Source organism: Balaenoptera borealis, assembly GCF_965194805.1.
Source record: "Balaenoptera borealis genome assembly, chromosome: 5".
Classification (NCBI taxonomy): Eukaryota; Metazoa; Chordata; class Mammalia; order Artiodactyla; family Balaenopteridae; genus Balaenoptera; species Balaenoptera borealis.
The window spans coordinates 112,045,408-112,066,513 of record NC_138862.1 but is presented as its reverse complement, the minus strand read 5'-3'; the positions used below and the strand labels follow the sequence as shown (position 1 = coordinate 112,066,513).

The window sequence follows — 21,106 nt, the reverse complement described above, 5'->3', positions numbered from 1 at the left end:
ATAGGAACCCCATGCACCAATAATAACAGGAAAAATCAAATGGCAAGATAATTCACAATAACAATAAAAATACAAAATGCCTAGGAATAGCCTTGATTAGAAAAGTAGGACCAATCTGAAGAAAATAACAGAAAGAAAATTTGAATATAGAAGACATCATTGACATATAGAACAATAAATGAAAAGTCATGTGCTCTTTACCAGGTAACATTGTTCGATAGTTTCAATCTATATTTCTTTCTTCTTCTTCTTCTTCCTCTTCTTCTTCTTCTCCTTCTTCTTCTTCTTCTTCTTCCTCTTCTTCTTCTTCTTCCTCTTCTTCTTCTCCTCCTCTTCCTCCTCCCCCTCCTCCTCCCCCTCCTCCTCCCCCTTCCCTCCCCCTCCTCCTCCCCCTCCCTCTCCCCCTCCTCCTCCTCCTCCTCCTTTCTTCTTCCTCTTCTCCTTCTTCTCCTTCTCCTTCTTCTTCTTTTTCCCACTTTACAAAATTATTGCTGCATATATCTGGGAGAATAAAGGAAACTGTTATATAATGAAGTATTTGTTTGATCTTGGTGTCTGATTCCTGGGAATGAGCCTCTAAGTCTTTGGAATTTCCCGAGTGATAGAAATGCCTTTGTTGGTGAACCCATCAGCCACACCTGAGTTATGCTAATGAGACAACTCGTGGAAGACCCCAAGTTAACTTCAGGATGGGAGCTGGTCATTCCAGAAATACCAACTACATTATTAGAGGATTGAGACTTTGAACCACATGATATCAACTCAGTGTCGAACCTCTGAGAAGGGGAGGAGTGGCCAATGATTTGATCAACCATTCCTGTATAATGAAAGCCCAGTAAAAACTCTGAAGCCTGAGTGAGCTCCCATGGTTGGTTATCATACACTGATGTGCCAAGAGAGTGGCACATTCTAAAGACACAGAAGCTTCATGTTTAGGATTCTCCCAGACTTCATCCTATGCCTGTCCCTCTTTGGCTGGTCCTCATTTGTATCCTTTATAATAGAACTGTAGCTGTAAGTGTAATGCTTCCCTGAGTTCTGTGAGTCATTCTATTGAGTTGTTGAACCTGAAGGGGTAGTGGGAACCCGTGAGTTTGTAGTTGGTCCGAGTATAGGTGACCTGAGAACTCTGGAGCTTGTGGCTGGTGTCTGAAGTGAGGGGAGTCTTGTGGAGGACTGTTTGCTTAATCTGTGAAGTCTGCACTCATTCTGGGTAGTCAGTGTCAGAATTGCATTGCAGAAACAATAACAAATAAAATTTATAGTTCAGGTGGTAAAATTATATCCTTATATAAGGCAGAAATTATTTCTGTCTCATTGAGCTGCCTGTTTATTCTGAAAGACTTTATTTCAAAGGAGGAATCCCAAACCAATATTCCCTTGTACTGAAGATAACTCTCCATAGGTCTCTTGTGATTCTGCACATCCTCTGAGCAAAGATTGTCTTGGTTCTGGACTATCATTTCAAGGATGTTTGTACAGCAGTCTTGGAAGATAGGGATAGTGTTTCCCAGCAGAGTAAAAAACAGACGTGCTTATTAACCATTATAGAAGCTTTCCCTAAGCTCAAGTTTTCTCAAATGCAGCCCACTATGTATGCCGATGTCACCTTTTCATGTTATCTTGTGGGAATTGGGGCTCAAAGAACTGGCACAAAATAATTTTGATTCTTTGGCTACTGATATTGCTACGAATAATAAAATCTTTTGTCTTAGACCCAAGAGTCTTGAGTCTTCTACTAGCATCCATGAAACTGTGACAGACTAATATTTTAATTTGCAGGTAGCGTAATATCTCTGTACTCTTCATTGTTCTTGACACATTAGTCCTCTTGCACCTGCCTTAACACAGGTTTTCTGGCAAAGCATTATAGCTACTCCAGCCCTATCTTCCCCCTCAAAAACAAACATGAATATGGTCTCAGGTGCATTTACTCTGGTCACATCTCAGGAAGCTAAAAGTAGTTAAGGATCTTTCCAAAAGAGTGGCACAGAAAACATTTGGGACATTTATTGAAAATTGAATAAAAGTGAAAATGATTGGAAATATTAGGTTAAATCGAATTTATAAACTGAGGTGTAAGAGAAAAAGGATTTGAGTTATGTGATGTCAAGTTTGGGGGTTGGGTAAGAAATATTAAACAATGTGATTTAGTTAACTCAAAAAAATCAAAAATGTATGAATGAGGGCAGTAATGTTGTTGAGTTCATGGGCATTACAGCTAAGAAACTAAGATGAAGCCCAGAAAGCACTAAATGGTCAATTTATTATAAGTACATTCTTATTTATTCAATTTGAGACATATACATTTAGTATCTGACAAGCCTTGGCATGAGTGCACATAAAATTAATGTGGAACGTCCATGGCTAGAAAGAAATACTATTTCTAAACCTGGAAGTTGAGAATAAAAGTGTCAATAATTCAGATCTCTATCTTTCTCTCTGTGAAACTAACTTGGTAGGAATCCTAACTAAGGGAGTCTAACATAACCCATGTTGTATAAGAATAACTACTAATCTGTCTTCATCTGCATGTAAAAAATGTTCGGGCCAAATGAGTGCCACAATCCCTGCTGGAAAATGAGTCTAGTCACTTGATCACCTTGACCATTATGAAAATCATGAAAACCAAAACGATACCAGTTTTTGAATAGCAATATATTTTTCGTAAAGCTTGATGTTTGTATTTGGAATGCAAATCTTTTGCTGTGGTTAGAGTTGGCGAAATTGGCCTTTCTGGTATGACTTCTGACCCTGTTAATAAATTACTTTCACATTCCCAAAAATAATACCTACCTAGTTCAGTGAATTATCAAGTCCCTTGTTAATCAAATCTTTTAAAAGCACCTACAAAACTGATTCGGGCAGGAGGTACAGAAAGAGGATGGTGTAGAGGGCATAAACAGTATAAATTACTCAGTTTTCTTAAAGAGCTTTCACCAAACAGGCAAGATAAGATCAGGAAAAACGCAAAAAATGCTGTATATAATTAATGATGAAAATTCTGATAGTCCAAGAGCTGTAAAAGCAGATGGTGATGAAGAGAAATGTAAATAACTTGGAAGGAAAGGCCTCTTAGAGAAGGCAAGGCTTTAAACTTTTGAGAGAACTTGAAGGATGAAGGAGACAAAAATGGAGGTAAAGTTACAGAGAAAGGAAGAAGAATAAATATAGGACTAGGAAGGAGAATAGCATGCCTGGGTTTGAGGATTACTTTTAAGGAGTAGAGGGAAAATCAGTCAATTTATAGGATGAGCCTTAAATTTTAAGCACAGGAAATTAGATTTGGTGTGGTAAGAACTAAGAAGACACTATAGACTACAGAGCAGAGTTTTAAGTTTTTTAAAAACCTGTCAACCTAGAATTCTTCACCCAGGAAAAATACCTTTTGAAACACAGGTAAAATTAAGACTTTTCTGACATACAAAAGCTGGAAGAATTCATCGCTAGTAAACTTTTTGCTCTGAGAAATATTAAAGTCTTTTAAGCAGAAGGAAAATGACACCAGATGAAAGTATGGATCCATGCAAAGGAATGAGAAGCAACAGAAATAGTAATTACATAAGTGGAAAGACTTTCTATATTATTATTTAAATGTGTTTAAAAGATAACAGACTGTTTAAAGAAAAACTGATAGCAGTATATGGTCTGTAACATATGTAGAAGTGAAATATATGATAACAGTGTCACAAAGGCCAGGAAGGGAGATATGGAAGTATACCACTGTGAAGTTCTTTTTTTTTTTTTTTTTGTTATGCACATAAAGCATCTAGTTTAATCTTCACCAAATCCAATAAAGGGGATACTGCGAGTGGAGCTATTTTTTTCTGCAGGAGGAAACTGAGGTCAGAAGGGATGTCAGTGGCCAAGACCACACAGAGGGCGAATACCACGCAAGGGGGTTCTGGTCACAACCTGGGTGGGGTGGGGGCGGGGCGGTGCCTGTGTGTATATTGCAACCCCTTCCCAGTAGATGGCAGTACAGCAGAAGAGGTCCCTGGTGTCAGCATGGAAATCAAGGGTGTTGGGAGAGGGACGCCTTTTTTCTGATTCACACCCAGGGCCACTATGGGTTAAGAGTGGTCCTGATGGAAGAGGTGGCCAGGCTTTGAACCAGGACCAGCTACTTCTAGAGCTGGACTAGCTTCCCAAACACACTGCAGGAGCCCCGTGGGGAAGGTTGTTGTTCTGCCATGAACACCCACCCGCCATATCCGGGGGGAGGTGGGGAGGGGGTCACTTCTGCACGTGGCCACAGTCGTACTTGCTGCGCACATGGGTGAACTTGGCGCCGGGCAGGTCCTGCCTACAGCCGCCCTGAATGAGCACGACGTGGTGCTCCTGTAGGCTGTGGACCTCTCCGGGAATGAAGCAGACGGCCTCCCGACCGGTGCTGAGCCGCACGCGGTTGCATTTGCAGTTGGCCGAGTTGGGCTTCTTAGGCTTGCAGATGAACGTGCGCAGGACCACGCCCTTCAGCTGCTGCCGGCCAGCCGAGGGGCCCACTTTTGCAGGCGGATGCTTCGGAGGCCCCCGGCGGTGCATCTGGTTCAGGGTGGCCATGGGACACGTGACCCAAGGTAGGGAGGCCAGGACTAGGCCATAATTTAGGGGTGTGCTGAGGCCACGGAGAAGGCTGAACCAGGACATCCCACCGCTTGCAACGTCCCAACCCTAGCTGCGTCCACAGACACATGGAATCCGGCCTCTCTCTGTTGTGAAGTTCTTATATTATACATGCAGTGGTATATCATTTAGGCAAATTGTGATGAGTTAAACATGTATACTTTGAACCTAAAGCAACCCTACACACACACACACACACACACACACACACACACACACACACACGCTCACACGCAACAAAGAATCATAACTAAGCCAGTGAAAGAGATAAAATGAAATAATAAAAAATACTTAATCCAAAAGAAGTCAGAAAAAGCAATAAAGGGGAACAAAGAACGTATGGAAAAATAGAAAACAAATAATAAGATGGTAGATTTGCACTCAACTATACCTATTATCACATTAATTATTAATGATCAAAGTACTCCAATTTAAAAATTGGATTTTAAAAAAGAGCAAGACCCAAATATATGCTGCTTAGAAGAAACCTACTTTAAATATAAAAACACAAATAGGCCAAAGCTAAAGGGTGGGAAAAGGTATACTATGCAAGCATTAATCACAAATATTAGTGTAGATTTTAGAGCAAAGGATATTATCAAGTATAAAGAGGTCCATTTAATAAATGATAAAGGACTCAATTCATTCAAAGGACATAGAATTCTAAATGGTTTCAGGCCTAATAACAGAGCTGCAAATTACATGAAGAAAAACTGATAAGTCTGTGAAGAAAAATAGACAAACCCACAATTATAGATGGAGTTTTCAACACACCACTCAATAATTTATAGAACAAGTAGACAGAAAATCAATAACAATATATTGATTTGAATAGCAAATCAATAACACTTGAATAACACTATCATCCAAATTGATCTAATTAAAAATTATAGACTATTCCACCCAGAAACAACAAAATACACATTTTTTCAACTGCACATTAAGGATTCACCAAAAGTAAATCATATTCAGGGCAAAAAACAAGTTTTATTAAACTTGGAAGGATTCATGTTATACAAAATATGTTGTGTATGTTGTGTAGCCATGATGGAGTTAAATTAGAATCAATAATAGAAAGATATCTGAAAAAATACTTCAAAATAGCCCAGAAGTCAAAGAAGAAATGTTTTAAAAAACAGAAAATACTTTAAACTGAATGAAAATGTGGGATACAGCTAAAGCAATACTTAGGGGGAAATTATAGCAGCAATGGCCATATTTGAAAAGAAAAAAGGGAACAAATTAATAACTTCAATTTCTACATTAAGAAAAGTAAATTAAACTCAAATTAAGGACTCCCCTGGTGGCACAGTGGTTGAGAATCTGCCTGCCAATGCAGGGGACACTGGTTTGATCCCTGGTCCAGGAAGATCCCACATGCCACGGAGCAACTAAACCAATGCGCCACAACCACTGAGCCTGCGCTCTGGAGCCGGCGAGCCATAACTACTAAGTCTGCATGCTACAACTACTGAAGCCCATGCACCTAGAGCCTGTGCTCCACAACAAGAGAAGCCACCGCAGTGAGAAGCCCACACACTGCGACGAAGAGTAGCCCCTGCTTGCCGTGACTAGAGAAAGCCCTTGCACAGCAACAAAGACCCAACACAGCCAAAAAAAAAAAAAAACCCACACACATACACACACACACCACCAAAAAAAACCCAAAAAACAAACAAAAAAACAAAACAAACAAAAAACTCAAATTAAGCAGAAGAAAGGAAATGATCAAAGCCAAAATCAGTAAAATCCAGAAAGAATAATAGAGAAAATTAATGAAATCAAAACCTCGTTCTTTATGAAGATCAATAAAACTGATAAATCTCTAGCAAATCTGATCAGTCTGACTGGTCAGAAAAAACAAAGACATAAATTACCAATACCAGAAATGAGAAAGGCAACATCACTACATATCCTACACATACTTAAAGGATATTAAAGGATACAAAAAGGATAATAAAGGAATGTTATGAACAACGTTATGCCAATAAACTTAACTTAGATGAAAAGGAAAAAAATAATTGAAAGTCTACCAACCCTCACTCAAGGAGTTGATAACTGGAATAGCCCAATATCTATTAAAATATTGAGTTTATAGTTAGAAACCTTCCTATAAAAGGAATTCTCCCAAACATTGAAGGAAGAAATGTCACCAGCCCTAAACAAAGTCTTTGAGAAAATTGAAAAGAAAAAAATACTTCCCAACTTATTCTATGATTTCAGCACTACCCTAAAAACAAAATCTGAAAAGACACTTCAGGAAAGCTACATACTAATATCCCTCATGAACATAATGCAAAATTTCTATGCAATCTGAAGTCCTAACCTATGTCTTTGGTGATTATAAAGTGATTGCTCCCAATGTTCTCACTTTTATAGTTACAACTGGTTTATATAACAATTAGCTTCATTTCTGCTTTTATAATTTGTATAGGGACACATTTCCCAGGTTTCAAGCCATTTTTGTTAACTTTTTAATGAAGTTTAATGAACATATAGAGAAGTGACTCTTTATAGAGCCCAGCTCAATGAGCTTTCATACACTAGACATACCTGTTTAACCAGATCCAGATTAAAAACAACAGATTTAACTCAAGCAATTGTGTAGGCTTGGTAAACTCAAAATCTCCAAGATAGGGATTCAGTCTAGAGACCAAGAGAAGAGTTGCAGCTTGAGTCCAAAGGCAGTCTGCTGACAGAATCTCCTCTTGCTTGGTAGGGGTGAGGTGGGGTAGTTTCAGTCCCTGAAACTTTAAATGACACATAAGACCAGTTGATTTAATAGATATATACAGTGCGTTCCATCTAAAAATAGCAGAATACACTTTATTTTCAAGTGCACATGGAACATTCTCCAGGATAGATAACATGGTAGGCCACAAAGCAAGTCTCAACAAATTTAAGAAGATAAAAAATTGTATCAAGCACTTTAAGATCACAACAGTATGAAACTAGAAATCAATTACAGGAAGAAAAATGGATAAAACACAAATATAAGGAGACTAAAGAACACGCTACAAAAAAACCAGTAGATCAATGAAGAAATCAAAGGAGAAATCAGAAAATACCTTGATACACATGAAAGTAAAAGCACAACTTTCCAAAATGTATGGGACACAGCAAAAGCAGTTCTAAGAGATAAGTTTATAGAGATACAGGCCTAACAAAGAAAGAGAAACATGCTCAAATAAACAACTGAATCTACCATCTAAAGGAACTAGAAGAAGAGGAACAAACCAAGCCCAAAGTCAGCAAAATAATAAAGATCAGAGTGGAAACAAAATAGCAACCCCCCCAAAAAAAACCCCGAAACAAAAGAAAACAAAACAAAACAAAAGATCAATGAAACCAAGAGCTGGTTTCTTGAAAAGATGAATAAAATTGGTAAGGTTTTATCCAAACTCATCAAGAAAAAAAGAGGGTCCAAATCAGTAAAATCAGAATTGAAAAAGGAGAAATAACAACAGATATCACAGAAATACAAACAATAATAAGAGAATACTCTGAACATTTATATGCCAACAAATTGGGCAACCTAGAAGAAACAGATAAATTCCTAGGAAAAAAAGTGATCTTCCAAGACTGAATCAGGAAGAACTATATAATCTGAACAGACTGATGACTAGTATTGAAATTGAATCAGTAATCAAAAAACTCCCAACAAACAAAGTTCCAGAACTGGATGGCTTCACAGGGGAATTCTACCAAACACATGAAGAAAGTTAATACCTAACCTTCTCAAACCATTCCAAAAAATTGAAGAGGAGGAAACACTTCCAAATTCATTCTATGAGGCCACCATTACACTGATACCAAAACCAAAGACACTATCAAAAAAAAAACAAAAAAAAATTACAGGTGAATATACCTGATGAACATAGATGCAAAAATCCTCAACAAAGTATTAGTAAACTGAATTCAGTAATACACTAAAAGGATCATACACTCTAATCAAGTGGGATTTATCCCATGGATGCAAGGATAGTTCAGTATCTACAAATCAATCAATGTGATACACCACATTAACAAAACAAAGGATAAAAATCACATGATCATCTCAATAGATGCAGAAAACATCTGACAAAATTCAACATCCAGTCATGTTAAAAACTCTCAATAAGTTTAACATAGAGAGAACCTATCTCTACATAATAAAGGCCATTTATGACAAACCCACGGTTAACATCATACTTAATGATGAAAAGCTGAAAACTTTTCCTCTAAGATCAGGAACAAGACAAAGATGCCCACTCTCACCATTTCTATTTAACATAGTATTGGAAGTCCTAGCCAAATCAATCAGAGAAGAAAGAGAAATAAAAGTCATCAAAATTGTAAGAAAAAAAGTAAAACCGTCACTATTTGCAGATGTCCTGATACTATATATAGAAAACTCTTAAGGTCTCCACAAAGAAACAATTAGAACTAATAAGTGAATTAGTAAAGTTACAGGATACAAGATTAATATACAGAATTCTGCTGCTCTTCTGTACACTAATAATGAACTATCAGAAAGAAAAAGCAAGAAAACAATCCCATTCACAATCTCATCAAAATGAATAAAATAGCTAGGAATAAACTTAACCAAGGACATGAAAGACCTATACTCTGTGAACTATAAAACATTGATGAGGGAAATTGAAAATGATACAAACGAATGGAAAGATAGCCCATGTTCATGATGGGAAGAATTAATATTGTTAAAATGTCCATACTACCAAAAGCAATCTACAGACTTAATGCAATCCTTGTCAAAATACTCATGACATTTTCCACAGAATTAGAACAACTAATTCTAAAATTTGTATGGAACTACCAAAGACCCTAAATAGCCAAAGCAATCTTGAGAAAAAAGAACAAAGCTGGAGGTATCATGCTCCCTGGCTTCAGACTATACTACAAAGCTACAGTAATCAAAGCAGTAAGGTACTGCACAAAAATAGACACTTATCAGTGGAACAGGATAAAGAGCACCAGAAATAAACCCATTCACATATGCTCAACTAATCTATGACAAAGGTGGCAAGAATATACAATGGGGAAAAGATAATATCTTCAAAAAGTGGTGTTGGGAAAACTGAAGAGCTAAATATAAAAGAATGAAATTAGAATATTTTCTCATACCATATACAAAAATAAACTCAAAATGAATTAAAGACCTAAATGTAAGACTGGAAACCATAAATCTCCTAGAAGAGAACAGGCAGTATGCTCTTTAACATAGGTCTTAGCCATATATCTTTGAGTCTGCCTTTTCAGGCAAAGGAAGCAAAAGCAAAAATAAGCAAATGGGACCTAATCAAACTTAAAATCTTTTGCACAGCAAAGGAAACCATCAGGAAAACAAAAAGACAACCTACTGAGCAGGAGAAGATATTTGCAAAGGATATATCTGATCAGGGGCTAACACTGAAAATACATAAGGAACACATGCAACTCAGCATCCAAAAGACAAATAACCCAATTAAAAAATAGGCAGAAGACCTGAATAGGCATTTCTCCAAAGAAGATCCAGATGGCCAATAGGAACATGAATAAATGTTCAACATCACTAATCATCAGGGAAAAGAAAGTCAAAGCCACAATAAGATATCACCTCACAGCTGGCAGAATGGCTATTGTCAAAAAGACAACAAAAGATAAGTGTTGGTGGGGATGTGGAGAAAGGGAACCCTTGTGCACAATTGGTGGGAATGTAAATTGGTGCAGCCACTGTGGAAAACAGTATGGAGGTTCCTCAAAAAATTAAAAACAGAACTGTCATGCAATCCAGCAATTCCACTCCTGAGTATATATCCAAAGAAAATGAAACCACTTAGTTGAAAAGATATATGCACACCAGTGTTCATAGCCGCATTATTTGCAGTAGCCAAGATATGGAAGCAACCTAAGTGTCCATCAACAGATGAATGGATAAAGAAGATGTGGTGTATATATGATTGGACCTGGAGAGTATTACGCTCAGTGAAATAAGTCAAACAGAGAAGACAAATACTATATGTTTTCACTTATATGTGGAATCTAAAAAATAAACGAATATAAGAAAACAGAAACCGACTCACAGATACAGAGAACATACTAGGGTGGTTACCAGTGGAGAGTGGGGTGGATGTAGGGAGAAGACAGGTGAAGGGAATTAAGAGGTACAAATTACTATAAATATGTAAAATAAATAAGGTACAAGGATGTAATGTACAGCACAGGGAATATAGCCAATTATTTTGTACTAACTTTAAATGGAGTATAATCTATACAAATATTGAATCACTATGTTGTGCTCCTGAAACTAATATAATATTGTAATTCAACTATGTTTCAATTAAAAATAAAACATAAAAACAAAAAACACCTTCACAGAAATATCTGGAAGAGTGTTTGACCAAATATCTGGCACCTTGACCCTGCCAAGCCGACAAGTAAAATTCACCATCACAGGGTGGAACTCATCCTTCTGGTAGGAAGGCTCCCACACTCTGCCACATTGACCAAGTGAGGGCTCCTGGGCCAATCCAAGTTATAAAAACTAATAAAGCATAATGTCTTAATTTTTTTTTTTTAATATATTTATTTATTTTATTTATGGCTGTGTTGGGTCTTTGTTTCTGTGCGAGGGCTTTCTCTAGTTGCGGCAAGCGCGGGCCTCTCATTATCGCGGCCTCTCTTGTTGCAGAGCACAGGCTCCAGACGCGCAGGCTCAGTAATTGTGGCTCACGGGCCTAGTTGCTCCGCGGCATGTGGGATCTTCCCAGACCAGGGCTTGAACCCGTGTCCCCTGCATTGGCAGGCAGATTCTCAACCACTGCGCCACCAGGGAAGCCCAATGTCTTAATTTTATAGATTTAAATACGTTTCATAATATGTATATAAATATACATTTCAAAAAATTTTAGTTCTTTGAAGTTCCAATTTTTAGGAAAAAAAATTTTTATTTGAGGTATAATTGATATATAACATTGTATTAGCTTCAGTCGTACAACATAATGGTTTGATATATGTGTATACTGTGAAATGATTACCACAATAAGTTTATTTTTACATCCATCACCACACGTAGATACAAATATTTTTTTCTAGTGATGAAAATGTTTAACATTTACTCTCAGTCACTTTCAAACATACAGTACATTATTGTTAACTATAGTCATCATGCTATACATTACATCCCCTGGACTTATTTATAACTGGAAGTTTGTACCTTTTGATCACCAAATGTTTTTAAATACAAATTAAAGTTGTAATTTTACCTTCCAGCCAGAATGGATTGTCTTTTAATATATTATGGTGGTGGTTTTTTTCCTAAATAATGCAAGGGTTTTTAAAAAGCAGTACTGGTATAAGTGAAAAAGGTGTGTCTTAGTTTAAACAATTTGGTAAAAGAAAATCTTTGGTATTGATTTATGTCATCATTTCCAATACTGGTTTTCTATTCATTTATGTTATTCATCTTTACTTGACCATTACCTACACTTTACTTTCAAGTTTCTTAGAACCCAACCATTTAGTCAAACAATGATTTGGAAAACAATTTAACTCATGGGAAACTAAATTCTCTATAAAATATAACTGTATCCTTTTATGACATGTAAATTCCCTGTTGTTTAAGTATTTTTTGCATTGTATTTCTTAAATAAAGGTCTTCAGAGAAGTCTAAGATTCATTCATATTTGGCCAGTGGATATCTTTATGCTCTGTATTTTGAGTAAGGAAGAATCTATTTAAATTCTCTAACAAGAGGAAATGCATCTACTTCAGACAATTGAGTTTTAACAGACTCAGTTTCATTTTTATTAGGATTTCACTCTGAGAAATAGCTGATGACATTATTTGCTTTGTCCTCCTTGGAGATTCAGTTTCACCTTTGTATATACAATAGTGGGGAAACGCTGTAGCCTGGACAGTTTTGGTTTACATTTGGCCTCCTAGAATTTCATTGTAATAGTTTTGTTTGGCATCCAAATTCTATGTAAGTCCCAGTTTATATTCCCCTTCAACTGAATAATTACTAGTCATCACATTTCCATAGTCCCTGTCAACATTTTTTCCTTTCACTGGTACAGGAAAGTGGTACTGGAAATTTTTGTTCTGATTGTGTTTGTTTGCCAAGGGCATTTATTACCCAGACTTGATAAAGGGTCTGATTGGGCCACATTTTCTTCAGCTGGTTCTACTCATACTCAAGACCTTGACTGGCTCAGTGGGTTGGTTTGTTTAAATTCAGAGTTGTCTTTTTCCCCCATTACATGCTTTCATGATCTGGAAAGTTTTAGGGAATTATTTTTTTAATCAACTGCGGGATCTTTTGTAAACTAGAAATGTAGCCAAAATAACTTTACTTGTTGAAAAGCAGCATAGCATAAGTTAACAGCTCAAACTTTGGACACTTGAGCCACACGTATAGGTTTGAGTGCTGGCCCCGAGACTTACTAACCTCTCCGTGCCCTGATGCCTAGTCTTACAAATGGGGAAACACCTTACACACAGTAAGTGCTGAGTGTTTGTTATGGAGTGCTAGATATACTCTGTCTTTGGAGTAAGTAGTTCAATAAATTAAATCGCTTAGATATTTAGTAAACTCTGTAGTAGGCTAGTTGAATTAATCAATGAAATGCTAGTCTCCATACAGATGCTCCTTTAAATTCAATTAATATAATTTAGATGCATTAAACAACCTTAGTGCTTCTCCTAGGAATACATATTAATCATGAACCCACATGTTTCTAAATTATTCCAGTAAAATGATAGCTCTCTCTTAAAAGTATTTAAATCCATATTACCATATTTCATCTATTTAAAGACACTTTTTTTCACGTTTTAACCTCTCTTAGGATACATTTTACAATCTGAGATTGTAAATCACAATCACAGTCAGTCAGACCTTGCCCAAACATTCTATAGCTCAGTCCTTTCCTAGCTTTCAAATTCCCATCATTGAGTTAAATGCCTGGTTAATACTATATGTGTTGAGTTTAATTGCCATAATAAACATCTATTAAAAGATTACTGTGTACCTCAGCATTAAAACAAAGAAGTTATTGTGTCTGCAGGAAGGCATGGAAACAGAGCACTTGGGTATATATTTGATACTGAAGAAGCAGATATTCATCTTTGAAGGGATAGTCACAGTTCCATGTTTTCATGCATCAAGTTCTTTATAGGATCTAAGAAAGACTAAAAAAAGTATAAAAATGTTATAATATAGTTTGTTCCTGAAATACATGCAACTGTCCATAGACACCTTCTAGTAAGGTCGGTAGTTTGTGGGGGAAAACCTGCAAATTATATTGGAGAAATCTTTAAAAAAATCTTTGTGTTGGGCAATACTGTATTGGGCAATACTATGTGGAAAACCACAATATTCCACAGTATTGTGTGGAAAACACAGACATCAACAACACTAGCTAAAAGGTGGTTCAGAAATATTGGACTCAGAACATGAAGAAGTTTAAGAAATACCTTCATTAATTTAGTGTATTAATATTTTCCTTTTTATACTTAAGAAAAGAAATCTGTGATTTTTAAAAATTGTTACAAGTCAAAAAGAGCTCTTTCAGTAAATATTAAAAATCTAAGTGATATATAGACAAGGCATATATCTTAATTGGCAGCATTGCTTTCTTCTTTTCTGATATATAAAATAATAGCACAAATTAAATTGATGGGATCTTATATTCGATGAAATATAATAAGCATCAGTAACAGTTTCAAACAGTACTTCTCAAACTATCTGTGGTAAAGGGCCTAGTTGTTTTAATTTCTAATCCATCATAAATAGATATTTTGTAAAGTATAAGAAAAATGAGATTAAAAGAACAAAAATATAAGCGCATTCTTTACATTGTTAGATACAACAAATGTAAAATTACTTTTTCAAATTGCTCTAAACATTTCCCAGTGCTGACTCTCACATTCTGAACTTATCTTACCCCAGACCAGTAACATTTTGCAGACAAGCCCAGTTCGAGGACCACACTTTGAGCATTACTGATCTTTGTCGCTATGGAAGCGACTTAATCATTGAACTGTCAAATATTCTCAGTGATGCCAGGTGGAGTTCAGAAAAAAATGAAACTCAGGTTTTCTTTCTTAAACACATCATCTTATATCTGATTGAACTTGACAGTTTATAAAACACTTGTACCAAGGAAACCTTCCAGTCAAGTTAGCTGCATAATTTCAGGCTTTGATGCATATTCTCTACTACAAATACATACAGACTGGTAACAGAGACCAAAAAACCATAGCCCACCTCAAAAACAAGATCAGCATTTTTACTGGACAGAAATGCAAAACAAAGAGCAGGGACAAAGCCAGAAGGAGACAATTGTAGTCAGGAGTTTAGCCAAGGCCGAGTAAACAGACCAATGCTAGAAGGCAACAGAAATATTGTACTCAAACCAATGCAAGACGGCAACAGTCATACTTGCTCCTCAAGCAAGAGGCTGGAACGAGGCTCCCGAGCTGGTGAAAGGACATGGACAAAAACAGCTTCTAATTCAAACTCTGCAAGAACCTGTGAGCTGAAGCGGCAAGGATGTAAAGACACCATGTTTCAGCCAGGCGCTGGACCAAGCCTCCTGCTGGTTCATCAGTGGATCTGCAATGTCTTCAGCTATCAAAGTGCTTTCATGTGCCTCCACTAAAGTGACCCTCTCAACTGCATGTGTGTTATGCAGGGAAACTGGATGTATATTATTATTCCTGTTTTACAAATGAGAAAACTGAGGCTCAGAGAGGTTACCTAGGATCATACATCATTAAAGCAAATATCAGAATCAGAACTAAGAATCTTAGCCGTGTGATATGCCCAACCTACTGTGTATCTGAAAAACACCAGTTGAGATAGATAGGATAGTTGTTGAAGTTAATAGAATTGCTAGCAGAAAACTTGTTCTTTGCTTCCAAATTCAAGTATTTTAAAATTAAAACTGAATAGGTATTATAATTTGTGGCTCTTGAAATAATTTCCCATCTCCAACCAAAGGATGTCAGTATTTTCAATAAAGTTTCAACAGTAGGGGAAGTGGATAAACTTTCGCCTTTTACAATTTAGTTGATTGGTTTCCATCTAGTATTACCAAACACTAAAGGGGAAGAGGATCTACAAGAAAGAAAAGAGAGGATTTTCATATTTTATTAGGTGGGGAGAAAACCAGCAACAATATAATCTAAAGCCTGAACAGGACTTTTCAAAGTGTTGAGAAGATGATTGAAAAAGATATGCTTGCATATATCCTGGAATTTTCAAAATAGTTCCGATTTCATATAACTTTAGTTCTTCTAATTAACAGTGCTCAGCAGATTATAAATAAATGTGACTTAATTCCAATGCACCATATAAATCAAGTCACAAAGTAGGAAAAAGCCTTTTGTCAGATCTTTTAACCAGATTTTTTTTTTTTAATTCAGAAGTTCTAGGCTACATTTGAGGGAGAGTCTCTGAAACCAAAGTACCAACCAGATGACTCTGGAGTCAGCCTTGAGCAGATACAGAAATTAGTACAGGAAACACAGTCAAAATATCAAACATGAGAATCCTTTAAACTAGAGACACCCTTACTTTGCCCAAGTTCCTAACAAAACTCCCTCTGAACTATCTCCCTGCTGGCAAACAATAAAAGTTCCAGTCCTCTGTTCTTCCCTTCTCTAACCTCACCAATTACCTTGTTCATCTAAGTAACACAGTACAGGAAAGGATACGCCCTTCTAAAAACCTTGAAATTATGTGGAGTTTCTTAGAACTTATAGAAAATAGGGTTATGCTTTTTAGATAAAAAGTAAATATATATTTATGTTTTTTAATGTATTCTTATTCAACGCTTCTTTATTGTTCTGACGAGACATTAAAAGCCATATTATACTATCAAACTTAAATGTGTTTATATGTACACACCTCTTGCATACATGCGGCCTTCCACATGACTTGACATATAATTTCTTGTTTGCACTTTGAGGTTAAGAGAAGTTATATGATTATTTCAGTGCATACAATGGAAGGGTTGGAAATGAACACATCTTGATTCCTTATACTGTGGATAAGATACTAGAAATGCTTATTCCAACTTCTTTAAAAGCAATCTGGAGCATTGCCCTTAACCCCAAAATCCATTAGGGAAATATTAGCTCATATTAGCTCACTTAAAAATTGTTCATGCTTCAGGACAGTCTGTTTCCCTCAAGGTTATAAGATAGGATAAATAATGAAGAGACTATTGAAATGTCTTAGTTTACATCTTAGCAATTAAGAGTATTCAAAAACAAACCATAAAATGCTTATGATTTACATGTTTAGCCAAGCACTTATAAACTGAGGGGCATTTTTTCTTTTTAATTTCTAAAATGGGAATTTCTTACCTCATATAAAGAAGTAGGAAAATGTTTATATTTTTCCCTTTGTTCCTCTTACTGTGTGGCTTTTCACAGAATCTTGGTGAGTGGAGAATCTTGGCTCCAAATGGAGCCACAATTCCATTTGGCAATTGTCCTTACAGATCAGATTCTGGGGGGAAAAAAAAAAGATTAGGCCAGTTATGACACAGGCTTATACCCAAACAGTGGCTAAAATTAATGTGTTTCTAACTATTTAAGTATCCAAATAATGCTTAAAATCCTTTTCTACATAAAAGAGAAAGTTGCCAGAACTTAGTGTTAGTCCTTTACTGATTGAAAATGATGTCTCCATTTTATAGAGATTATTCACCTCCAAATAAGCTATTAATTGCAATATGCAGATACTTATTTATAGTTTGGTAGTTGGCTTACGCTTCTGGTTTCAGGACTCCTACTGCTTTGAAAAACATTTAGCAGTGTCTGGCAGCTGACATTTATAGATATATCATTATCATAGATTTGAAACAGAAGCTCAAGAAATCTTTTGTCAGATCTTTTAACCTGATTTTTTTTTTTTTTATTCAGAAGCTCTAGACTATATCTGGGCCAAAGTCCCTGAATCGTATCAGGAGTTAATGAATTAAGGTATTTGTTTAGTAAGCACGTATTAAATACTTTGTATTCAGACACTGTTTTAGGTGCTGGTGATAAGACTGATAAGACATGATGCATACCCCCAAGGAGCATATACAGTCTAAAAGGAAGAGAGGGCTACCAAAACAACACATGTAGTAAAGCTTTGTAGGTGCTATGCTAGAAGTATATATATGGGTTCATAAAGGAGGGGCTGACAATTGGGTGGGGCCACAAGGAGTCAGAATGCTGGTCAATGGAGAAGGTGAGGCTTGAATTAAACCTAGAGAAAATTATGGTTTTCATCAGGAAGTATAGGTTGTGTGGGCCCATGAAGGAGAGTCACATGAGTCAGGGCACAGTGGTAGGAAACAGCAGTATGGAACGTTTGGAGAACCTGGGGTATTTTGCTGTGCTGTGAGCATCAGATACAAGAAGAATTGTGTTTAGTGAGCTGTCAAGCTGAGGAGGAGAGCGTGAACCAGAGTAGAGGACTTTGTATCCCAGGTCAGAAGTTTAAACTAAACCCTATGAACTCATAGCAATAGAGAGTGGAATGGTGGTTGCCAGGGGCTGGGGGGCGGGAGAAATGGGGAGATGTTAATCAAAGGATACAAAGTTCTAGTTATAAGATAGATAAGTTCCAGGAATCTAATGCACAGCATGGTGACTGTACTGTATTGTGTAGTTGAAAATTGCTAAGAGAGTAGATCTTAAATGTTATCGCCAGAAAAGAAAGGTAATCAGGTGAGGTGATAAATGTGTTAACTAACCTTATTGTGGTAGTCATTTTGTAATACATATGTGTATCAAATCATCACACTGTACACATTAAACTTACACAATGTTAATGTTAATTATAACTCAATAAAGTTTAGGAAAAAACCCTATTAATAAAGGGCAACCTTTGATAAAGTCTAAAATGGTAGGAACACCATCAGATTTGAATATTACAAATTGGAGAGGGTTAGATAAGGAACAGGGACTCTATAGCAAGAGTTAGTGAAAGGTGGTGAAAATCTGAATTAAGGCAGTGCTGATTAGAGTAGAGGAGGAGACAGAGAGAATATATTTTCAGGAAGCAGAATCCAAAGAACTTGACCACAGATTGAATGAATTGTTGGAGAGATATATGGATCAATGCTTTGCTGATCCATTCCCTAGGCCCTATTATTATCAATGAAATTAATTTGTAAGACACCTAGATTTGAAAATGAATGCCTATGAGGAAGGGTAATATTTCTAATATTTAACAACCTCAGATTTAATAGCCCAGGCGCTCACGCTGGTTTTCAACATGGAACCAGGGCCAGTAGTGCCCTTGCTGAGCCAGGAATTAACCCCTTAGTAGCTGGATCATTGAGAGGTCTAGCAGAGTCCAGGGGAAGAATTGGGGTGGCAGGGGTTGTGGTGGTGGAGGGATTAATTATTTACTGAATGAGCAAGAGGTCTTTAGCATTTTAACAACTGGTATGGCTGAATATTGTTAGCTCTGGCTGTGGTGAAGAATAAAAATAGTAAGCCCCAAGAGAGATTTACCCCATTTCTAAACAAAGCAATAATGACACAAATTCATAGGAATCCTCATCTGTGTATCACCAAGCACCTTCTTCCAGTTCAAGGTATGGTAAAAAGGGAAAAATACTTGAGCGCTGGGAGAAGTAAGCTGGCTTTCTGGCTCTGCCCTTTAATATTGTATGACCTCAGGCAAATATTTAACATTTCTGAACTTTATTATTTTCCTTTATAGAATGGAACTAATAGCATTCGCCCTACTACCTCCCAGGGCTGAAGTGTGGATCAAGTAACATAATATATACAAAAGAGCTTTGTCAGTTGTGAAGCTCTCTGTTAAAGTTGGTTATTGTTACGATATTAATGCCGTAACCTGAGTTTCCCTAGGCGTCCTCAGGCTGTGGAAGGCTTAATGACATAGGAATGACATTAATTTAAGCTGCAATAGATAGCCTTTGTTCCTGCCTGCTGACTTAGGGTCTCAGCCCCTGGAAGCATTCTCCTGAGGACTTACCCGAGCTCTTAAACCAGCTTGACCTTCACCCTCAGCAGCACAACCTTTTCTGGCCACCATCTTAAAGAATGGTTGTTGCTTCTCCTGATTCAAATGAATACCTTCCCATGACACTGCAGTCATGTCACTGCTTCTATAGTGTCCCCTCAACCACTGCACTGTCCCACCAGGCACTACGGTTGGGCACCACTTCCTGCTGGGAACTCCCACTGGGGCCCACACAAAGGTAGAAGAGCTATGCTGAACAGGGAGATCAGCTCGGTGCTTTGTGACCCCCTAGAGGGGTGGGATAGGGAGAGTGGGAGGGAGGGAGACGCAAGAGGGAAGAGATATGGGAACACATGTATATGTATAACTGATTCACTTTGTTATAAAGCAGAAACTAACACACCATTGTAAAGCAATTATACTCCAATAAAGATGTTAAAAAAAAAAAAAAAAAAAGAGCTATGCTGAGTCTAAGGTAGTGATTCTCAACCCCAGCTGTACACTAATCTCTCCTAGGAAGATTTTAAAATATCCATGCCTAGTCCCTCCCCCACCAGACTAATGGAAACCAAATCCCTGAAGTTAGAACCCAGGTATCAGTATTTTTAAAAACACACAAGTGATTCTGATTTGAGTGAGTGTTGAAGGTCACCCTGTGGGTGGGTGGAGCACCTGTTTCTCTCCTGCCATGTTTCACCTGTTAGGCTACAAAAACTGCGTCTCATGTGCCCCCCTGCCTTAGAGAGGCTCTCCAGAGCTGTAGCAGAAACTGCTACATTACATTTCTCTTTATTTTTTAAATCGGTAGTGATTGCATTTACTCCTTTAGGTGTGAGAAAGCGGTGTTTTATTTTCACCTCATACTATATCCTTATATTATTTGTGTGTTTTATAATGTGGTACATAAGTACATAAAGAAATGTATATTTGTATGCTCAAAATATTTTGCTTACAGGACTGTGGGAACAAAATTTTGTAGAAGACTGTTGTCTTTCTGGCATTTATGACATTTCTATAGTTTCTTAATGTAAAATTGACTTAATTTTTCTAATCAGAAAAAATATCTACAACTCATTTATTGAATGGTCTCATATATGGGCTGTTAAAATTCATGAAATAATTGAAGTTCCTAAATACTAAAAGTACTAGTGAAAGCCACAAGCTTAAAAGGGATTTTTTTTTTTTTTTTTGAGAAAGAGGGTCAAACTGGTCTCCTGATTCCAAAACCAAGGGTGTTTTTAAAATATTTAAATATTACATATTTAAATGCTACATATTCGTACACATATATACCAAATAAAGAAAAATTTGCCTGTGAAATAAAAATAATAACTTCAAAATTACAGACAGAGACTTTCTCAGATGTTTTCCAATCCGGTAGTAAAATACCAATATGTATTTTAGTTAAATGGAGGCCTCAACCACAAGACTTTTTTTCTTTCAGGATAATTTTGTAAACAGTATACTCCTTAATTAAGCAACAGCAAAATGCCCATCTAAGTG

At 36.8% G+C, this 21,106-nt stretch overlaps 1 pseudogene across 1 annotated transcript; it reads right to left on the bottom strand.

Moving 5' to 3' along the window:
- Window positions 1–430: 430 nt before the first annotated feature.
- On the bottom strand, window positions 431–11,179 carry LOC309629925 (small ribosomal subunit protein uS12m pseudogene; annotated as a pseudogene). The gene has a single exon. The product of its transcript is annotated as a small ribosomal subunit protein uS12m pseudogene (transcript).
- Window positions 11,180–21,106: the final 9,927 nt, after the last annotated feature.